Source organism: Pinus tabuliformis, chromosome Q (genome assembly GCF_031772625.1).
Source record: "Pinus tabuliformis cultivar Carrire ecotype Pingquan chromosome Q, CPIR1, whole genome shotgun sequence".
NCBI lineage: Eukaryota > Viridiplantae > Streptophyta > Pinopsida > Pinales > Pinaceae > Pinus > Pinus tabuliformis.
Genome location: NC_142296.1, coordinates 1,344,615,402 through 1,344,640,311, shown reverse-complemented (window position 1 = coordinate 1,344,640,311; position 24,910 = coordinate 1,344,615,402). Strand labels below are relative to the sequence as shown.

The following is a 24,910-nucleotide window of genomic DNA, read 5'->3' as shown; positions in this document are numbered from 1 at the left end:
TTTTTTTCTTTTTAAATGTTTATGGTTTCAGGTTTTTTAATAAATGTTAACGTGGCAGGATTTGTACTTGGTCTGAATTCTATTTTGTCAAAGTCGTTATCGTATAAGATTTGTGAAGGTTATTTTTTGAAGTTTATTTCATAAATCTAGCTGTTATTCTTCAAATAACACCTGTTATCATTCACAGGAAAATTGCTTTATACAGAAACATATCGGTTAAGAACAGATAAATCTGTCGCTAGCAGAAATTGAATTGAATCAGAAAATAACACTGCTTATCTTTAAGGAATTATTAGAATAGTTGTATTTTAGAGTTTTGATTCATTTATAGTTACTAGAAAGGAGATGTGTAATTTTATTTATATTGAATTTATTAGATTTTAAGAATATTTTGGAATGTGATGGTAAAACAAGAGGTCAACTAATTAACCATTTTTCTGACTGTCAAATTCAGAAATATTCTTGAAATCTGCAATAAAAATGCCCATTACATTTATATTAATTTGGAGTTACAAGTATCTTCACTAGTTGGTTGATTGTTGATATTACACCCTCCTATGAAATAGATGTTTAATCACTTCACTGTGAATTTAGTGAAAATTAGTAATAACAAAATATATATATATATATATATAGTTTAAATCATAAATAAAATATTTCTATATTTATATTAAATAATATTAAAATTAGTGTAGATTTATTTTAGGCTTAGTTTAACTTATAGATGAAATAGTTTTTTTTATAGGAATTCACCAAAATCTAACAATACAATTTAAAGATTTTTTGTTGTCTAAACTCTAAAATACAATTTTGAATGCATAAATATATTCAGCATCTTGAAAAACAATTTAAACTCAAAATTTTAAAAATCTCCTTCATATTTTAATTAAAATTAATAAGAAAAATAAAAAAAGCCTTGAAAAGAAACCATTTCATCTATAAATTAAATTAAACGGTTTATTTTAACTGAAAATCTATCCAAAACAAATTACATTTAAATTATTATTATTATTTTTTTTAAAGATTCCAAATAAAGATAAATTTATATTTATTAGAATATAAATTTCATTGTGCAACTAAATTAGTTCAAAACCATGAAAAATGTTTAAAACACAGATGGTATCTGAAAAGATTCTCAAAACGAAAAGAGGATTAGCGCAGGCATCCGAACTAATCCGTTAACGAATCAGTCTTTGGACTTTGGCTATGAAAGCAGATTGATTTGATGTTATGAAATAAAGAAATTTTGGTAATGATAATCGTTATCCATTCTTATTCTTCTGGAGAACTGCAGTTTGCATGTTCTCTGTTCCTGGGCAGCTTGCAGGAATCTATCATTTGGAGGAGAGTTTGAATGAGTAGAAACTCTTGGTATCATAAGTTTTGGCAGGTAGATTCGGTCAAAAAGTAAACGGTTTTATTTTTATGTGAAGGATAGAAGAGCGTGCTAATTTGGATTAATTTTGAGAATCTGGTTTAGGACTTTTAGTTTACTGAGCGTTCATTATCTATCCAGAGAACGATGTGGTGTTGTGTTTATGCTGTTCTTTTTAAGGGTTATGGGTCCTCTTGCAGGCTAAATAGCCTTGGAAGTTGAAAGTTGGTGAGCCTGACAAATAAGTTTTGTTTAAGGGTGACTATTAAGCGCAATAGTTTTGAGTGATTCTCTTTACCACTCATGTTTAAATTTTTGATATAAGTTTAGTTGGCCTATTATTTTTTTGTTATGTTAATTGTCTATTTTTTTTTTTTTATAATAAGAATGGAAAATTTATATTAACAAAATGTCTGTAGAGGAACACATATCAAGATTACATGGAGAATGAGCACAACTTGATAGCAACTAGACCAAAACAATGGACTTTGAGTAGCAATAAGAATGGAAATTTTATATTAACAAAATGTCTGTAGAGGAACACATATCAAGATTACATGGAGAATGAGTACAACTTGATAGTAACTAGACCAAAACAATGGACTTTGAGTAGCAATCAGAAAATTCTAAAGAGAGTGAGATTAAATGTTCAGAAAATAAGTTTACATAATAGAATCAGAGAAAGAATTTGAGGATAAGGTTGAAAAAACACTACATAAGTTTATATAATAGAATCAGAGAAAGACTTTGAAGATAAGGATGAGAAAGCACTACATAAATTTACATAATAGAATCAGAGAAAGATATGCAAGAACTCTACCTTAGGGATAAAAGAAAAGACGGAATAAATTTAGTGAAAGATGGAGCTTAACTTGGCATTGCAAGGATTGATTCCAAGTTGAAAATGGTGAATGGTGTTTTTGGAGTCTCTAAGAATGATGAAATTATGGAGGTCGACGAAGGCAGCTAGTTTGACACTTTGGAACATAGAATTAGTTTCAACCTGGTTTTTTGAGGTGCTTTCCACATTCTAAGAATAAGATAGCTCACTATTTCCTTTTCGGTTTTTGTATGTTGTCCCTGCCCCGCTTGCAATCTCCTTATACAACTAGTTATTATCTGAAGCACCTCTTTTCAAGGTCGTCCTGCGATGGCGTCATGCTTGGTTGGACACTTAAAGCCACCTCCGGATATGGATAACTTTGACTTGTTTGAACTTAATTGGTGGACCATTTTATTTCATTATTTTTTCCTCTCAAGGAGGCCACTTGCATTCCAGCTTTTAGTAGCATATACATTGAACAACTTTGAATTATTTTTTAGGCAATCAATTTTGACCTAATTGAGCCCTATGGGTGGACCATATTATTTCAAATTCAATGAAATGAACGCTTTGGCGTTATACCATATCTTATACTGTATGTCTCTTGTGAAAAAATCCTTGAATAAGTTGAGAAAGAATATTGTGCTTTATTTTTGTAAACTTCACATCTATGTTCTATATGACTTGCCCATTTAAACGTAGAAGTCTTTTTGTCCTGATATGGAAAAATTAGGTAGTTGACACTCAACTATGTAAGTGTGAATTTGTTACATATTTATATAATACTTATTAAATTAAAAATAATTGATATTTTATATTAAAATATAAAATTATTTAAATAAATATAAATAAATATTCTCCAGACTTACATATTTATATAATACTTATTAAATTAAAAATAATTGATATTTTATATTAAAATATAAAATTATTTAAATAAATATAAATAAATATTCTATGGATAATATTAATTATTAGTATAGATTTATTTTAATTCTAATTTAGGTTTAAAAAAATTATATGGTAAGAATATATAAAAGGATTTATATTTAAGATATATTTTAATTATTATAGATTTATTTTAAGCGTGGATTTATCAAGTTCTTAAATTTGAAAAAAACACTTCAAGAGCTCTTTGTGCTTGATAGATCTAGCCTTAAGGGAGATCAAATCTTTTGTGGCCCATTTTTTTTTTAGAATGAGAAATTTGAAAAAGACACCTCGAGGGCTTTGGGTGTTTGATAGACTCAGGCTTAAGAGAAATCAAGTCTCTCTATGTGTAAATATTTTTTTGAATAAAGTTACACTTCAAGAATTTTGGTGTTTGATAGATATTGGCTCTGTGTCTCTCTTATTTTACACTTTTACATTGAAATGTTTTTTGTTTTGTTATTAATATATATTATATAGATCTTTTCCTCATATATATATATATAATTTTCTTTGTTATTAATCTATTTTTTAAAATACTACATGTGAAATCTATATTAAGTATTCGAAGGAACTATCTCTACACTTATCAATAAGATAAGAAATCTGTATTTCATTGTCTATATATATATATATATATATATATATATATATATATATCAATTCTATGTTGAGCATGGGAGGAATTTCATATCTCCTCCAGTGATATTTATATCATTTAATGTCATGTGTAAACTCAAGATTGCCTAGTGAAGGAATTACACATCTCTTAGAAAGCATTATGGACAAAGTTTTTTTCTATTCAAGTTGATGTAAAACTATGTTATTTAAAATAGACATTGAAGTATTTTATTTATGGTTGATATTGATTTTTTTTTTAATCAATATTTGGGTTAGATATTAAAAGGATTTTGTTATTAATATTTTTTAATTTTTTTTAATGTAGGTATTTATTTATTTATTTTCATATAATTTTATGAGAAAACATCTTTCCAATATTGCCATGTGTCTCTCAACCCAATAAATTTAGAATTAAGATAATGTGATAATATATTTATCTTCCTTTTTATATCTGAGTGCAAATTTATTTTAAACACAAATTTATGTAAAAAAATAAAAAATTTTAAATGTATTTTTTAATGTCATTTAATGTATCAATTTTTTTCGACAAATTGCACCTTAATAAATTGATTTATTTATGTACTTGATATGTAACATCCCTCTCATATATATATATATTTTTTTTTAATCCAATTTTTTTACTAAACAATTAAGAATATAATCTGCATAATTAGTGCCTAAGGTCTTCACCTTTAAATTCTTACATGTACCTACTTGTGGTAAAGTTATGACTTTATATAATGCTATATAAAGATGTTTTGAGTAGCTCTGGCACTTTGAGTAATATTTGCTAAGCCTTGGGTTCATCGTTAAAGTCCCTTATAGGTCACATGGCTCAACCTATATAAAAGATTCACAAGGTTCATCATTTCATCATTCCCCAGATTCAATTTACGATTGTAAAGTTTAATAAAGTTTCATTACTATCATAACATGATATTCTGCCACTGTGCCTATATTTTAAAAGTTCTGGATTATTGGTACTTCTATTACACCTGTATTAACTTCGAAACACATGGCTCATTATTACATGTGCTAATTGTACACTTAGTTAAGTTTGATATCCTGGTAACCCCTTTGAGTTATTGTGGCGGTCGTTGTTGTATTCGAAACTTTTTGGAAGTTGATCCGGGCTGTCCATTTGGAAGTTGGTCCTTGAGATTGTTCACACATCCACGTCTCTCCAACATCTAGTGCATCAGATGCAAATAATTGATTCACGTTCTGGCCTTCTGCAACCTCGAGGGTTTGACACTGAGATCTTCGCCGAGAGTTTGTTACTAAGAGTGTCTCTACCTTCTGGCTATGGTGTTCTTCTCCTCCTTGGAGTCCAGTCACACAACTGGGTCTACAATTAAATTTGCAAGGTTTCGAAAGTTCTGAGGAAAGGAAATCCCTACACAGTTTTTTTTGCAGTTAATGAATTTACCTTTCTTAAGCTTCGTTTTCAAGTTTCTCTAGTCTTTTAACTAATGTATTTTTTATTTCCTTAGAGGCAGTCACGTCCTATGCAAGTAGAGCTCGAGGGTTTGCTTGTCAAGACAGAGTCCTGGCCTAGGTGAGATGCCTTTGACCCTATTATTCTCTTCATAAGGAATGATATAGTATTGATGGGAATTTCCATTTGCTTTAGTAGTTGTTCGATGTGCCAGGGTTTCCCGGTTATCAACCACCTTACACAGGTTAGTTCTCCAGCTAAATCTATGCTCCTGGCTGGTTCTAATATTTGCCTTTTTAACCCTTTGCTCTCGAACTGGAATAACCCTTTCTCTTTTTGTGTGAAACATGTTAGCATCTACATGGGTCATGTTGAGTTATTCATGGCTTTCTCCACGGTGTCTTTATCTAACTTTCTCCTCTGATTTTACCAGGTGTGAGTGTATTCTTTCCTTTCGAAATGGTTCTCAACAACAAGGAAATTTCTGAAGCTTTACCGAGTTTGGTGAACTTGGTTGTTACGAGTCTAATTGGGATTTATTCCCTAATTTTCTAATTATTATTGTCATTGAGATGTAAATGATTTATGTCCGACCCTCATTCTTCGGTTCCACTTTATGAATTAGAGAGATTTTGTTGTATTGTCATTGTGGAACGAACCCTTAAACTCAGGTTTCTCCATGGTTATGTTTTGCTGTATGGTTACTCTTATTTTGTACCAACATTGCTTTCAATTCCAGTCTTTAAATGCCCAGAGAAACGGTATTATTTGTGTCAGTGTGGATAATTAAAAGTTTTATGTTTTAAGAATTTATGGCCTAAGCCAGTAACTATTACAGTTTCAATACAAATTTTTTCTTATAAATTATTTCCGTTCAGTTTGTGGAGTTACATTTTAATGCAATGTTTCTTTATGGATTGTCTCATATTTGGCTTATAAGTTACATTGTTACCACAGTTTCAATATTGGTTATCTTTCATTCATGAATGTGTACATGTCTGTACTTATATATTCATTGCTATAACGGTTTAAGGTTGTCGTCTAGTTTCATATATATCATTTTTACCCAATATCCATCCTTTGGTGGATGTCTTAGATTTTTATAGAGCATGTATTTACTTCCTTAGTGACAATGTACCTTCATTCCCAAAACAAACAGTGAAGGGACTGTTCTGGGTCTACCAAACTTTTGGCGTATCCGGAACTAACCCTTCTCTGAAGGTCATTATACTGTGTTTAAATCTGGTTCAACTATATAACCTTCCACTTATTAACACCATTTGTCTCTCTGCCGTAAGATGATGGTTTAAAATTCACGATTGTTATAACATAATAGCACTCTACACATCGCCTAATTATTATCTTTTGTTTTTATTCCAGTAACTATTACTGTTGCTAACCCATACAAATATGATAGAGTTTCTTATGAACCCTTCCCTTCTCTATCTTTTTTCGGTCTCAGATCTTAAGTTAGTAGTATTTGCACAATTTTATCTCTCATTATGATTGCATAGTTCTCTTTGCAAATTAAATCATATTTAGTGCCTTCATTACGAAAACTGACAACAAAAACTTGGGAGCAGTACCCAGTCAATATGACTTAATAATATTTATAGAAATAATTTCTTCTACTGTGATTACACAAAGGATTCTCCATTCCACTTGGGAGCAGTACCCAGTCAATATGACTTAATAATATTTATGGAAATAATTTCTTCTACTGTAATTACACGAAGGATTTTCCATTCCGTTCATTATTTAAATAGGCAACATTACGATTACAAACTACACTCCCACAATAATTATAGTAGTAATACAAGTTTTGGAAAATATAAGGAGGAACTTAGTTTTTTTTGGTTTAGACTACCAGGAGAATCCACAAGGAGAAAGAACACTCCTCCCGACCAATGTGAATGGTACCTTTACCGCTTCTCCCCCGTGCAACAGAGACCTCACTAGATCCTCCTAAGACTTCTGGAACCAAAGCAAGTTCACCTTAGGAATTTATAGACTCCAAGTCTGACTAGGGCTTCCACTAGCCAACCAGCTCAGGAATACCCTCTTTGGTAGCATCCTGCCCTCCCTAAACATCATCTTGTTGAGGAATCCAAATGTTTTTCCATCTCCCTTCTCAGATGCCTTAGTTTTGCCACTTTCCCCTCTTGGATTCTTTCCCCAAACTAAGATAATGTATTTCTAGTGATAGGATTAATTGTCTCTAACTATCTTGTAAGTGAAACTTTCACTTTGTGTCTTAATTTTAAAATAAAATCAAAATAAACTTTAAATATTAAATTTCCCATAGTTCACTGAATTACTACAGTAAGTTAAATATTTACTTTTCATTGGGGGCATCACATCTTCCCCCTCTTGACAGAAACATCTTCCTTCGTGTTTCCTAGCCTGCAATACATGCTGTAATATGCTTACACATAAAATCTTTATTCCCATCTTCACAAGTAGTCTTTCTCAGCTGAAGTACCTCTGCTGCACTTAATGTGGTAACTACTTGTTTCTATAGCATAATTTCCTCTAAATGAGAACACACAGAGGTTCGATTATGATCATCCTTTCCAGTTTTACCTACATTCACCATCCTTGTGGTCATTAGTTTCTCATCAATACTTATTTAAGATCATATATGCATATATCGTTTCAATTTTCATTACTACACTATCAATTGTTATTTATATACCCATCAAAGATCGTTAACATACATCACAACCCAACAAGGGTCAATAACTTACACTCAATATGAGTTAGTAGCATCATTATAACTACATCGTTGTAAATTATTTTATTTACCCAATGATTTCACCAATCGACAAGACCACTCCAAGTAGTTCTACTACAAATTTTAGTCCACAAAGGTATCAACTATGTTTGCACTACTTGCTAATCAATAATAATGATATATTTAGAATTCAATCATTCTTGTCTTTGATGAGAGTTTGTACTAATTAGCACTACTATGCCTTTATCTTCATTCAAATGTTTATGCATATTAGTTTGACACAAGTAACGTTTAGAATGGATTCTTTCCTTGGCCATTAGTATAATGATGTCTACTTTTCCAAGTAGCTTAATTATGTTCATCTTGTATTGCCCTTTTTTTTTTATAGATAATTATTAAATTATTTGGAATCCAATGAAACACTAAGTCAACTTTGCAACCTTCTTTCAGTTTTGGCATTTTTCCTTGTTACATTGCAAGTGATGGATAAATATTGCACAATTGATTCATGTATATTCATGGAGTTATTTTTTTTACATGTGTGTGCCCATTAATTATCCCACACTTCTTATGATAATATAGTATAGATTTGTTCTTATATATCATTTCTTTACTATGTTACTCACATTATTCAATCAAGAGGTTACTTAATTCATGTAGCTTTTAGGTTCATGTGATTTGGAAAAAGATTAACATTCTTAATTCCATGTGGGGTTAATGTAGTCTTTAGATTCATGTGGTTTGGAAAAAGATTAATATTCTTAACTCCATGTGGGGTTAATTATCCATTTCACAGTAGTCATTTTGGTGACACCCTTTTATTTTAATTATTTTTTAATATTTTTCTACTTAAGTGGACATGATTTCTTCCACATTATTTATTTGCTCATTGCTCACCATTTCTCGTAGAATTCTTAATCAAGATTTTATAATTAAATTTTTTTTTTTTTTAATGTTCCATCCTTTACTTTTGTTCTTCTTTAGGCTTAAAAGCAGCACATAATAATACTAATAGAGTCACTATGGTGACTTAAGAGAACTGCGTGAAATAATATATTATACTTAAAATCACCAAGTCTCACAACAATACTTCCCAATACTTTACCTTGGTGTGGTTATCTCGACATGGTATTTGTAAGCAAAAAATCTAGTCAATCATTTAACCCAACTCCATTTGTATCAGTAGGAGTTGTAATTGAAGTATTTATTTAGAAATAACATTGACTAGTGGCATATTTCTCTTTCTATGTCAAAAAGCATAAGTAATAATTCTGCTAATGTGCCATCAACATTCTCCTTTCTCAACTTTTAATTTGGTTAAAACTAGGTGCTATAGTTTTTAAGAAAATGATTCAACCCAGGAAGGACTTCGATAAGATTTCTCATCATAGTTACAATTATATCATTTGATCTTGTTATATAATATCTTGTAGTTTTACTAAATCGCCCCTGAAATTTAACTTTCTTATACTCCTGTTTACCTTATTATATCGACTTATCTCAAAGTGTTAGTCATTCACAACTTTAATCCACATTAAGACACAATATTTAATATACACATTCATTTTCATGTGTAGCATATTTCCTATGTGATTTTTTTTTTTTTTTTTAATTATTATTTTGTGTACATTTACTGCAATTCTACTAGATTTACCATGAAATCTAGTCCACATCTTTTCTGTTAATCCTATTATACAGATTCAAATCAAATATTTTGTTATTGGAGTTACAACTAGCACCCATTTCATGCAACCAAAATTCTCTTGTCATTTGATTTTAACCCAACCTAACCTTTTCCATTGGCAAGGCGATTTTAAAATAGACCAATTAGAAAATCATTACAAGATCTAGTGTTATGAGTATGAAATTAACACCAATCTTGAACCCTTTGTGTCCATTAGGTACAAATGGTTCAATGTTGATTGGATTCTTTCCTATATTTTAGGGCTATTGCATTTCTTTCATGGTAAATTTCCATCTTATGGAAGTTCCCTTTAATCTTGCTTACTTTTTACTTACTAAAATTAGTGTGAAGTTGGTGCCTTTTTGAGCATCAAAAACACCATTCTGATGTGCTTCAATGTTTTAGTTGATGTCCTGGAGTAGCCAAGATATTAATATCGAGTCATTTCCAACTTAGGAAGTCTCTTTTATGTTACATCTTCTCTTCATGCTTGTCCATGAACTAACATTTCTTTTTTTCATAGATTACTTGCATTTCCATAAGGGCATTGTTAATTGTCTTTGTTCCTTGCATGAGCTTGGCCCTTAGTAGGGTTACTCTATACTTCTACCACTTACTAATTTTCTTCTCCAAGATTATATGGATGCGGTGATGAACATATATAAAACCAACAATGATAATCCTTCAACAAAACCTTGTGTATTTCATGCCAATTGGTGCCTTGATCTTTAGTTAAATGAGCCTTTCAAAAGAAAATTTACATCTTTTCCTTTTCAAATTATTATTCTTTTGGAATGGCCTACTATGGCTCTTGTCATCTTGGCCTCATGCCAGAGACAACTACTTTTGGATAGGTTCCACCTATGGATGGAATACCCAATACTCAAATTCTTATTTTAAAGAATTCACTTAGTTAGGTTACTTAGGTTTTATTATCTGTCACTCTTGTTAGGAAACCACTTCACTATTGATTACTTCTTTGATAATTTATGCTAGATGTTTAATCTAAAACATTGCTATGAATATCAACTTTATAAGTTTCAATCCTTATGAATCGTATCATAATAATCTTTTGTGCAAATTAACAAAAGAGTCTCACAATTGTTATCAAGCACTCATCATACATATGATTCTTTACTTTTTAGGGTAATTCCATATGCAACACCTTGCTTTGTCTTACACATATTTATATGATGTTTCATTGTAGGAATTGATACTTTCCGTTATTTACCCACGTGTACATCTCTTGATTTATCGATACATATACTTCTTCATCGTTACCATTCATAAACTTCTCTATCCAATAGTATTACTACTTCAGTTGTCCAATGACTATTGGCTCTCCTAGGTGCTAACATACTAGATTCATAGGTAAAAGTATTCCAACAATAGTCCAATTGGTGTTTTGATAACCTTTAACTTGCGTTTTGGGGTTCATTTCAATGTACCCCTACTAGGATCTTTATTTTCTTGCTTGCATAACATAGAATTTTGTTGATTTTGTCATTTATTATTCATCACTAACTCTTGATTAATAATTACTATATTCAAATATGGTGCTTAATCACCATTTACTGGCAAATTTTTTTCAAACAATTGTTTGTTCTCCTAGTCACTCCATAAGTTAGTCTTTGTAGATAAGGGTGGACTTAGTCATAAGTTGATTAATACTTGATAACTTATATTATGTAATGAAATTACTCTTGATAGGAATTTTTTTTTTTTTTTTTTTTCTTATTTCCCTTAATCAGGCCACAATGTTGAGCCCTTCAGTTCTGATACCACTTGTAACATTCCTCTCAAAAACTTTTTTCTCAATCCAATTTTTTTACTAAAAAATTAAGAATATATAGTCTACATATCTATATATATATATATATATATATATTTTTTTTTTTTTTCTAAGTATTATTGTTCTGTTGATATGGTACAAAAAGAGGTTACAAGGAGGCTTGACTTCAAAGTTGTTGAGCATCAATCATCACCAAAAAATGAATCTGTTTGTCTTGGACTGCCCCAACATAGGGGAAACTAGTCCGTTGAGCCATAAAGATTGCCCCAACATAGGGGAAACCAACCCATTGAACCAGAAAGAAAACCGCACTTGGGTAAACATTGTTTTTCCAAAAAGACTGAGAGAGAAAATGCATGTCTAGAATAAAAAAAAACACGAGTCCTAAAAATACTGCTCAGAATTAGACACATCCACCTGGCAGAAAGAAGCAATAACTGGTTGCCACGCGTCAAGTTGGTGGATCCTCCGGGGCTGGTTCCTCCTCGATTCTACACGCAAATTGGTACTAGTCATCATCCGCATCAGACATGCCACGTCCTTGAGTTGGTGGAGCCTCCTCAGCGCCACCTGTGCCCATATGCATTTCAGAAGTGTCGTTCGGTCTGCTTCCCAAAGCCTTCGTGCCATTATGCTTGTCGCTCTCAGCTGAAGGACCGCCAGCTATAGCCTTGCCATGCAGAGCCACTCTGCCTTTGTTTTGTTGCCTATTGCCAGGAATGCTGATTCCTCGGCTGCCTGAAGCCTCCCTGCTCTGCTTGCCCTTGAGCCTAGACAAAGGAGCTTGCGGCTCAGACTCTTCCACAAAGGAAATTGTTACAGTAGCAGTGATTATAGGCCGATTTAAGGTGCTGCGGAAACGGAACTGGGTGTTGTGGGGAGTAGGATAAGGTGGAAGAGGGAAATCCGCAGTGCAGACTGCTACGTCTCTCCCTTCAATGGCTTGGATTCTAGCACGACCCCTGCCACTTCTAGTATTTGGGTAGCGGCGAGAGGGAGAGTTGAGAGGATTGAGCGTATCAGTGGAGGAGTCAGGGGAACCGGTGGCAGAGCTGGTCGAAGCCGGCGTGCGGATGATGCCTCCGCGGGTTCCGCCACGCCTGCTGCACATACGATGCCTAATGCGAGCCATAGCAGGATTATGAGTTAAGTTGACAGCAAAGGAATTGGAAGTATTTCGACGCGAAGAGTGAGCAGGAGAGGTCTGGGCTTGGTCTAAGATATAGTGGCTGGAGTGAGAGAAATGAAATCCGTTGCCAAGATCCAGGCAAGGAAGTAACTAGCATCGACTGTCAGTCACGGTGCGAATGCAAGGTTCAACAGTTTGCGGAGGGCAGACGCCTTGGAGCAAAGGAGGAATTGCATACCATTCTGCAGGGGCCATGGCTATGAGGGAGATGAATGTGTCTCAGCTTTCGGATTCATTTATTGCCTTCTGCAATGTGTTATGAATTCGCTTGAGGTTGGTGCTGGGGACGATGCTGGTAGCCATATGGCTCTCCTATCCGCCGGCTGACCGTCTAATCACATTAATTAACAGGATTGACACCCGCATCCGAGTTTATAGTCTACATAATTAGAGCCTAAGGTATTCACCTTTAAATTCATACATGTACCTACTTGTGGTAAAGTTATAACTTTATATAGTGCCATATAACAATGTTTTGAGTAGCTCTTGCACATTGACTAATATTTTCTAAGCCTCAGGTTCACCGTTAAAGTCCCTTATAGGTCACATGGCTCAACCTATATAAAGGATTCACAAGGTTCATCATTTTTTCATTCCCCAGATTCAATTTACGATTTTAAAGTTTAATAGAGTTTCATTACTATCGTAACATGATATTCTGCCACTGTGCTTATATTTTAAAAGTTTTGGATTAATGGTACTTATATTACACCTTTATTGACTTCAAAACACATGGATCATTATTACATGTGGTAATTGTATACATAGTTAATTTTGATATCCTGGTAACCCATTTGAGTTATTGTGGCAGTCATTTTCATATCCAAAACTTTCTGGAAGTCGATCTGGGCTGTCCATTTGGAATGGTCCTCAAGATTGTTCACAGATCCACGACTTTCCAGAATCTAGTGCATTAGATGGTGATTATTGAATGAGGGGGTTCGAGGGTAACTAGCTCCCCCCCCATATCTCTCCAAGCTAGGTCTCATTTGCAAGTTTGGGGGTTTCACGTTCTACCCTTCTACAACCTTGAGGGTTTGATGCTCAGATCTTCATTGAGGGTTTGTTACTAAGAGAGTTTATGCCTTTCGACTATTGTGTTATTGTATGTCTTGGAGTCCAGTCAAAAAATTGGGTCTTCAGTTAAATTTGCAAGGTTTGGAAAGTTCTCAAGTAAGGAAATCGCTACATGGTTTTCTTGGAGTTTATAGATTTACCTTTCTTAAGCTTCATTCTAAAGTTTCTCCAGTCTTTTAACCAATATATATATTTTTTTCCCTCAGAGGCAGTCACATCCTAAGCAGGCAGAGCTGAAGGGTTCGTCGGTCAAGATAGAGTCATGGCCTAGGTGAGATGCCTTTGATCCTACTATTCTATTCACAAGGAATGGTACAGTATTGATGAGATTTTCCATTTGTTTTAGCAGATGTTCGATGTGCCATGGTTTCCTGGTTATCAACCACCTTAAATAGGTTAGTTCTTCAGCTAAATTTCTTCTCTTGGCAAGTTATAATATTTTCCTTTTTTACCCTTTGCTCTAATAGGTTAGCATCTGTGGGGGTTATTTTGAGTTATGCACGGCTTGCTCCACGGTGTCGTTATCTAACATTCTCCTTTGCTTTTACCAGGTATGAGTGTATTCTTTCCTTTCAAAATGGTTCTTAACAACACAAAAATCTCTGAAGCTTTATCAAGTTTGGTGGACTTGGCTGTTACGAGTCTAATTGGGGTTTATCCCTATTTTTCTAGTTATAACTATTATTGATACGTAAACAATTTATGGCCGACCCTCATTTGTCAGTTCCACTTTATGAATTAGAGAGATTTTGTTGTATCGTCATTGTGGAATGGAGCCTTGAACTCGAGTTTCTCTATGGTTATGTTTTTGTAGATTTTTACTTGTAGATTCAATAACTTATGTGATATGGTAAAACAAAAGACAAGAATCTACTCTACTCATCAGTGGAAACCAAAATTGATCGATGAAAACACTAAACAAAAAGGGAAGAATTTCAATCGCACATAACATAATATTTTTTCTAGGAAAAAAAACTGCTCCAAACATCGAATATCTATATTGCATTAACTAAAAGATCTGAGAAGAAAATACAATGCTTGTTCAACCTGAACAACAATCTACCTCTCTACTTCACAAACCAGCTCAAGCCAATACTTAGCCAATTCTGCTGCCTACCAAGCCCCTATTTCCTTGAGTTCATAAGCTCCACGCACAAACTTGTGCTTCCTATTGTTTAGTCTCTCCAACTTGTGCTCATAAAAACAATGATTAAATTTGTGCCTTCATTCCTCCTTTTAAAGGCCTTCTTCTGACTGCATGCACCACCTGTACAATTTGATGATTTTACAGCGGATTGTACACTTCCCTTTAACTCCAATCTGAATTGGGTCTTCGAACTGACATGCAACAACTATTTATAGCGAATGATCAATTATCTGATTGATCACTACATGTGAATTAAATCTGCATGTGAATTAAATTTAATTTAATTCACTAGACCTCTCACTAGTTCCTCCAATAGTTAGAACTAGTTAAACTAATTTTAACTCAAATAATTAAGTTAAATAATTACAACTCAAAATAAATTGTAACTGGACTCCTTAAACTTAGGGAGAATTCTACATGCCTTTAGTTTAACCCTCAACTTGAATTGATCGAGCTAACTAAGTCTTCCTGACTTAGTTAAATCGTACAAGTTGTCACATGTGTGGAATTACAATTTAATTCTAATTTAAATAAGGGAAAAATTAAATTAGAAGCCTCTTCTTGTCGCCATTTTCAATATTTCTTGTTGCAAATTTCAACACTCTTTCTCAATAAGAAAGGAATTCAACTCTATCTTGATCTGGTATCTTTGGAATGTTCTTCATGCAACACTTCTCTCTAGTGTTGTTGGTATTACAACTTCTGAAACTGAAAAAGCATCAAAACTGAATCAATATTATGCATATGCCACCAGAGTCTCTGACTTCTACGAGCTATTGCACTTTCTACTGAAAACTCTGCATTGTTGCTGACTCTGCACTGTGACATCTGCACTACCAACTCTTCTCTACACTACTTAGTATCTGACTACTGCTAGTCTCTTCCTCTGTCACTCTGACATTTGACTACATCAATTGCCACTGATCCATCATGCTACTGTTTACTGTGGGCTCTCGTATCAAGGTAATGATCCATGAGACAAAACATCTCAATGGACCTTGCCCAAATTTCTGCACTCTTGGGACTATTACTTCACATCACCCCACCTCTCACCTAGAGGTATGGCTACATGTATTCCCTCTGCCCACTTGGCTCGAAATTTCCCCCTATTGGAGGTTTCTACTTGAGTGGATGCTTCCATTCAGTTTTCTCTCTGCTTCTCTAATTGTGGCTGCTCCACAACTTTTTGAGGCTTCCCGTTGAGAGGTAATTCATGCTCTCCGATAACCACCAAGTCTCTAACCTTTGCCTTGCTCCTCAAAGATTTGCATGCATCTTTGACCTCGATAGAATAAAGGTTCTTGAATCGCACACCAATCTATTTCATCTGTCATGTGGTGATGTGTCTAAGGAAAATATTTCCTTTGTTAAATATCACATTGTCTTGGCACTTTGGAAATTCAGATTCGCGTTGTAATTGTGCCGCTGTTACAATTTTTTTTGAAAAAAGAGTTGATTTTAAATTGGCGATATCTCCCTCATACGAAGTCCGGTTCGGCCAATCGTTTTTTGAATTTGGGTATTTTTTCAAAAGGAATCCAGATCTGCTGTTGTTTTTCAAAATTTTGCACAAAAATGTTCAGATCGACTTTGCAAAATCGCTACCCAAAATATTCCTGCTTCGATACCATGTTGATTTTTACTGTGGATTCAACAACTTGTGTGACATGCTAAAATAAAATACAAGAATATACACTACTCATCAGCGAAAACCAAAATTGATTGATGAAAACACTAAGAAGAAAATGAAAAATTTCAATCACACATAACACAATACTTTTCTGGAGAAAGCAACCACTTAAAACCCCGACTATCTATATTGCATTAACGAGAATATCTGAGAAGAAAATACAATTCTTGTTCAACCCGAACAATCTCTGCACAAGTACAATCTATCTCTCTACTTCACAAACTAGCTCAAGCCAATATTTAGCCAATTCTACTGCCTGAAAATCCCCTACTTCCTTGATCTCACAAGATTCACGCACAAACTTGTGCTTCCTATTCTTTGGTATCACCAACTCGTGTTCACCAATAAAGGCCTTCTCATGACTGCATGCACCACTTGTACAATTCGATGATTATACCACTGATAGTACACTTCCCTTTAACTCCAATCTCAACTGGGTCTTCCTCAGAATTGACATGCAACAACTATTTATAACGAATTATCAGTGATCTAATTGATCACTGCATGTGAATTAAATCTAATTTAACTCACTGGACCTCTCACTAGTTCCTCCAATAGTTAGAACTAGTTAAATTGATTTTAACTCGAATAATTAAGTTAAATAATTACAACTCAAAAGAAACTGTAAGTAGACCCCCTTACAAATAGGGACAACTCTACATTCCTCTAGTTTGACCCTCAACTCAAATTGATTGAGCTAATTAAGTATTCCTAAATTAGTTAACTCGGACAAGCTGTCATGTGATGTAGAATTATAATTTACTTCTAATTTAATTAAGAGAAAATTAAATTAGAAGCCTTTTCTTGTTGCCATTTTCGATATTTCTTGTTGCAATTTTCAACAATTTTGTTGTAGGGTTTACTCTTATTTTATACCAACCATTCTTTCAATTCCGAGATTTAAATTCCCAGAGAAATAGTATTATTTGCGTCGGTGTGGATAATTATAAGTGTATGTTTTAAGAATTTATGGCTTGAGCCAGTAACTATTACCATTTCAATACAAATTTTCTCTTATAAATTATTTCCGTTTGGTATGCGAAGTTACAGTTTCATACAATGTTTCTTTATTTCCGTTTGGTATGCGAAGTTACAGTTTCATACAATGTTTCTTTATGGATTATTCTCATATTGGGATTACAAGCTACACTGTTACCACAATTTTAAAATTGGTTATCTTTCATTCATGAATGTAAACATGTCTGTACTCTTATATTCATGGCTATAATGGTTCAAGGTTGTCGTCTAGTTTCATATATATAATTTGTAACCAGTATCTGTCTTCTCATGGATGTCTTAGATTTTTATAGATCACGTCTTCACTTCCTTCCTTAGTGACAATGCACTTTCGCTCCCAGACCAAACAATTAAGGGAATGTTCTGGGTCTACCAGCGTTTTGGCGTACCCGAAACTAACCCTTCTTTGAAGGTCATTATACAGTGTTTAAATCAGGTTCAACTATATAACTTTCCACTTCTTAATGCCATTTGGCTTTCTGGTGTAAGATGCAGGTTTAAAATTCATGATGGTTATAACATAATAACACTCTACACATCACCTATTTTTCTTTTTTTTTAATTCTAGTAACTATTACAGTTACTAACCCATACAAATGCGGTAGAGTTTCTTACGAACCCTTCCCTTCTCTATTGGTTTTCGGTCTCAGATATTAAGTCAATAGTATTTGCATAGTTTTAACTCTCTTTAATATTGAACAACTCGCTTTAAAAATTAAATCATATTTAGTGCCTTCATTACAAAATCAAACAACAAAAACGGGAGCAGTACCCAGTCAATATGACTTAATAATATTTACAAAAATAATTTCTTCTACTGTAATTACATGAAGGATTTTCCATTCCATTCATTATTTAACTAGGCAACATTATGATTACAAACTACACTCCTTCCACAATAATTATAGTAGTAATAAAAGTTCTGGAAAATATAAAGATAGATAAACTTCGCTGTTTTTGGTTTAGGCTGCCAGGGGAATCCACAAGGAGCAAGAACACTCCTCCCGACCAATGAGAATGGTACCTTTACCACTTCTCCCTCATGTCAGTTTCCACTTCTAGACAATAGTAAACAAAGAGCTCACAAGGTCCTCCTAAGACTTTTGGAACCAAAGCAAATTCAACTTAGGAATTTACAGACTCCAATAGTAAACAAAGACCTCACCAGGTCCTCCTAAGACTTCTGGAACCAAAGCAAGTTCAACTTAGGAATTTACACACTCCAAGGTTGATTAGGGTTTCCACTAGCCAACCAGCGTTGGAATATAGACTCCAGTCTAATTAGGGTTTCTACTAGCCAACCAGCTTAGAAATACCCTATCTGGCACCGTCTTGCCCTCCCTCAAAATTTTCCTATTGAGGAATCCAATTGTTTTTCCATCTCCCTTCTCAAATGCCTCAGATTTTCCTCTTCCCCCCTCTTGGATTCTTTCTCCATACTAAGATTATTTATCTCTAGGGATGGGAGTAATTGTCTCTAACTGTATGGTAAGTGAAACTTTCACTTAGTGTCTTTTCCCGTAAATTCCCGGGCCGACCATAACCAATTTTAAAATAAAATAAAAATAAACTTTAAATATTAAATTTCCCACAGTTCACTGAATTACTATAGTAAAAGTAAATTAACTCTTTCATTTTCACTGGGGGCATTACATGATAGATCTAGGATTAGGAAGCATCTAGGTTACCTTATTTATTTTTATCACCTAACATAACGTTACATGACACCATCTCATGTTTGACTTTTTGCGGGGAGTGACACTCTACAACTCAGTATGACGAAGATGTGTAGGCGTATTATAAGAAATATATTGGACTTTTTGCGGGAGGAGACACTCTACATCTGAGTATGAGGAAGATATGTAGGTATAATGTAAGAAAGTAAAAAAGTATACATATCAACATTTGTTTATTATCTTTCTAAATGTGTTAAAATTATAATATTCTTAATATAATATTTTATAATTTACAAGTGTTTTACGATTAATCTAATTTAACATACATATAATTTTTATTATAATATATAATTTATAACCACAAGTTAAGGTTAACGCATCGCAATTTTGATTTAAAGTACCGACTTGCCATAATAATATATTTCTTAATATATTATTTATAATTTGTACCTATGGTTCATATAATTTAATATACATAACATTTTATATTATGATTTATATCTACTAGTTAATGTTAAATCACACATGAGATAATATATTTTTTAATATAATATTTTATAATTTACAATTATCGTAGGGTTAATCTCATTTAATATACAAAATATTTATTTTAATATATAATTTATACCTTTAAATTAGAGTTAAAGCACCATAAATTAGGTTTAAAGCATTAAGATAGGTTAGAGGCATAAGTGAAATGATACATTTAATATGTAGTTTATACCTTTAAATTAGAGTTAAGGCACCATAAATTAGGTTTAAAGCATTAAGATAGGTTAGAGGCATAAGTGAAATGATATACAATATGGACATAATTTTCAGTTCATGGAAGATAGGATTGCACAAACAAAATTTAAGAAGTAATCAACCATTTTTTTATTCACCATGTTTTAACTATCCTTTTGGACTTGTTCTCCCACATATTTAGGCATATTTGGAATAGGATTTAGCATTTAGTTTTGGGCATACTTGTGGAATGGTTTTTGGGTTTAATTTGTGTGTGTATTGTTTCACTTTACTCAATGGATCAACTTCATTAAAGCATCATAAGTAATGGCTATTTTTTGGACCATGCATCTACACTAATAATCAAGTTTTAAATCAATGATGATTGGTTTTGAATCAATGATGACTATGTTTGCATTCAAAGTGATAGTGTTACTGATATATGAAGAATGGTACCCATATGTGAAGAAAATTTAAAGTTAAACATTTTTTTTTCTTTTTATATGCTTATAATTGAACATTTTTATCTTTTTATACATCCAAAAGATTATGAAGTTAAATGTAAAATTCAAGAGTGAGAAATTTGTTTTTTTAATTATTAATGTCAATAATATTTTATAATTTATTATGTTTAGGTTATTAATGTTTTCAAGGAATTTTATAGATATTAATAGATCCATTAAAATTTAGAAAATAAACTCTTTACCACATTATTTCACTTTTTCACGTTTTTTACTCTCCTTTTAAACTTCTTCTCCCATATTTTCGGGTATATTTGGAATAAGGTTTAGAGTTCACTTTCAAGAATTTTTATGAAATGGTATTTTGGGTTTAGTTTGTGTGTGTTTTTTTACTTTGCTAAAAAATAAAATAGATTGGCTTTAGCACTGCGTCATAAGTAATAACTATTTGTTTTTAAGAGAATGTGAAAAATTTAAGGTTAAACATTTTTATATGTTTTTCAATTGACTAGTTTCGTTGATTACACTGTAACTTGCAAAAAAATCATAAATACAAAAATCATAAATTTAAATATAAAATTTAAGAGTTTTTATTTTTATTTTATTTTTTTATTAATGTAAATAAAATTTTATAATATTGTTTAGTTTAGCTTGTTTTAAAAGAGTTTTATAAATATTAATAGAGCCATTAAAATTTAAAATATTATCTCTTCATAAATTTTAATATACCTATTTATAAAAAATAAATATTATGTAGATTTTATGAATAAGAATAAAATATTCATATACACAATATTTATATATTGTAGTTTATAATAAAAGAATGATAAATTGAAAAGAAAGATGAGATAAACTCAATAATAGGACTTTTTCTTTAATTTTATGATGAGATAGGTAAATAAAAATATATTTTATATAAAGGTCAAATATAAATATTATAAACCACTCTAGATCCATCTTAATATCAAGCTTTGACAGGGATCAAATTTCTGGATGTGAAAATGTTTCTTTAAGTTTTGCACTCAAAAAGAGGATTGCACCTAGATACATTTGATCCGTCTTGATACTTGAGAGATAGAGAGTTAAGATAGATTTAGATTGGTTATTAATAATTATAAAAATTAAATAAATATGAAATGACTAGATTTTTTTTGTCTTTCCTCCCAATTATCACGAGTTTCAAATCTTAGCTAACTCTCTTAATCTAATCACACTATGGAGCTTGAACTTTAAAATGAATAAATTAACAATAATATTTTATACTAATTTAAAACCTTTATTAATGAAGAAAATTTGCAAAATTTTTAACCTAATATAAATATTCTTATCAACTAAAATATAAAATATAAAAAAAATAAAAAATAATCATATTTAAATAGTCCATTATACCTTAGTATTTTACATCTTGGTATATGATAAGAAAAATTAATATAAAGTGGTCAAATTTCTATATACAAGTTTCCTATATAATATTGCATGAATAAATGTATATACATGTATAAAAGTGAAAGAAATTTAATATGATTAATTCATTTTCAATTCTCTCATTATTTTTGTTTGGAATAAATATTTGTATTTCCTTCTAAACAAGATATTAATATTGTTTGGAATAAATATTTGTATTTCCTTCTAAACAAGATATTACATGAGGGTAATGGAATTTTTAGATTGGCTAGTCATTGGGAAACTCAACCATATCCAAAAATGTACTAGTTTTAAGGAGGTAAAAAACAAAAAACTTCTTAAAGAGTTGAAATATAAAATACATATCTTGAACATTAGGCCTAGGAGGCATTGGAAGAAGGAAAAAGAAACCATTAACAAATAAACTAAAAACATAACAAGATTTGATAAAATACTAAGAGAGACTCGAATCTATTGTTGCGACATGGATTGGCTCCTTGTTGTTGCCTAATGAGCAACCAATAGAAGGAGGTATGCTAAGTTTCTTCTCGATGCACTTCAGTTGATTATCTAGGTCCATCATGTGTTGATGCATGTGTTCCATGGAGAGGAGGTCCTCCTAGTTTTTGTGACTGTCTAGTAAAACTTTTCCTAGTAAATACTTCATGTGCCAATACAGGTCCACAATGTAAATATGTATTATATTATCCACATGTGTGACCTACATCAGGAACCAAATCAACCATATTTTCTAGTACCTCCATGTCTAAGAGAAGATGTCGCTAATTAGCGATTTCCCTCTTAGCAAGTGATAGTTCTATCTCAATAGGAGGTGGGGTGAGATCCCAAAAACATGTTGCTGAGCCTTCAACTTTGAGTTAAGCCTATGTGCAGCCCAAAGTGACACACTTCTGATAGTATGCTTCCCCTAACAAACACAAACCCTCTGATGAGGCATGTTGGTTGCATGAGGGGGACGATTTAGCCAAAGGGCAAGGAGAAGGGTGTCAGAAATGAGACAAGGGTGGGTGTGGGGTAAACTAATTATCTTATCATCTTTAACTCATAAAAACATAACAAATTAAAACGATTCAATAAAATAAAATATTTCTAACATTTAACAATATAATAGCATATTGATCCATTTGAATCACTGATATCCTCATTTTGATAGAATAATATAATATATTTTAATGAATGAATATTTTTGACTATATATAAGTTAAAATAAACATATAATAAAAAATTAACTACCTTATGCATGGATGTAAATATTCCACCATTATTTTATAGCCATTCCCTGGGATGTACTTTAATTATTCATCAATGAACTTACCTTACCATGGAAACCAAAATTTCTATTTTCATGGGAATGCATTTCTAATTGTAGTAATTGGGAAACATTGTCGGTGATTTTAGGGTTGCACAATGTTGTAGTATTCAACAATCCCCCATTATCCTTAGACTTAGAATAATAAATTATGGGGACTCTTTAAAGTTTTAGGAAAGAATCCTTTTTGTTTTAATAAAATAAGACAAGTTTCATATTTTTACCTTTAAATTTTAATAATGATAAAAATAAATCTTTCAAAAGCATATATAGTGAAGAGTAGTCTTTTCTTTAGGCTTAAAAGCATTTGCATAGTTTCTTATGAAATAATATGAAAATTATAAAATCCCAATAACTCTATTTCCGTTATAAAACCTTTGAATAACATTGCAAAAGTTCCTAAAGGGGTTTTAAGCAAATAAACAAAAATATTATAAAAAGCTGGTCTGAATAAAACTGCACGTGAAGCGCTAATTAGCTTATCGACATCGACAATTTCAAAGTAAGTAACCTAAGCAAATGCTGATAGCTGATATCATGGTCTGTCAAGTGTCGAGAGCCGATATCACGGTTTGTCAAGTACTAACACTCTGATATTGTATACCCACATCCCAATTTGCGAATAATAAAATGACTTGCGATAACAGAGTTTGCGTATCGCAAGGTTCTATCCATATCACCTGATATCGAAACACCAATGAAGTTTTGATGATAGAGATTTTCCGATATAGTGACAGGTGTCAAAGCCATGTGAAGAAACATTCAAAAATTAAGTGGCCACTCTGTGTGATTTATAGTTTTGAGGTTTTAAATGATTTGTTATGATTTTGATGTAATGTAGAAGGATTTCTTCATTAAATCTCGCATTCAATTGAAAAGACTATTTTCATTTACGAGTTCTTGCCACTCATCCTTGTTTTCTTCTTAATAGGTAAATCCTGACAAACAACAGTTAAAGGAGATGTCAAGAATTATCAAAGCAAAGAAGAAGTCTGTAATTAAACCACAGACAATTTCGCCTCTTGAAGAAGTTGTCAAGATGCCACCTTTATTAAAATATACTACATGCACGCTAGATGCAGGGTCCTCCTCTTGGGATTTTGATGCAGAAAAGCCGCATATTTCGTGACCTGATCCTCGGCCGGTGGGTTATGGGCCCACTGTATGGTTAATTTTTATCATGAGACGCTTTCGTTGCGGTGGCCCATGGCTTCCTTCACAAAAATCCTTCATAATATCGCAACTCACAAGATCGTGTGACTCCTCTTGCATGCAATATGCTTAAACATAGCCAGAATGAAACGATCGTTTGATTTGTATGACCAGAATTCAAATAAAATTTAATCCTCTTTGATAACATATCGCTTCACAACATGTCCGTTAACCCACGCACATGTTCATGTGCGATTATCGTTCGATCAATCAACGAATGAACGGTCTTGATGGCTGGAACTCAATGATGTTTTAATCCCATTGTATAAAACCTTATCGTGTCTATTTCTAACGTTAACCTGTACGCACTTTCGGAAGTGATATGCGTCTGATCACCCATTAAAAGGACGGCCCGATCACTCTAAAACTTAAACTCTTTTTAATAACCACATCACGTCCATTTAAAATGTTAACCTGCTTGCATGTTCTAACGCAATATGCGTCGATCTCCTGTGATTGGATGATCATCACTTCCCTGCGATTTCCATCAATTTTAGTAGTCTGCCAATTTCTTTTCTCATCCGCCACTTTTACCTTGACTCTAGTCTTCACTCTGTGGCCACAATACTCCTCCAAATTCACAT

General features: G+C 32.4%; 1 long non-coding RNA gene across 1 annotated transcript; it reads left to right on the top strand.

The window, feature by feature from the left end:
- The first annotated feature begins 4,878 nt into the window (after positions 1–4,878).
- Positions 4,879–6,046, top strand: LOC149224845 (uncharacterized). Its single transcript, XR_016249108.1, has 3 exons — positions 4,879–5,116; positions 5,243–5,431; positions 5,621–6,046. It is a non-coding gene; the product is annotated as an uncharacterized LOC149224845 (long non-coding RNA).
- The last annotated feature ends 18,864 nt before the right edge of the window (positions 6,047–24,910 follow it).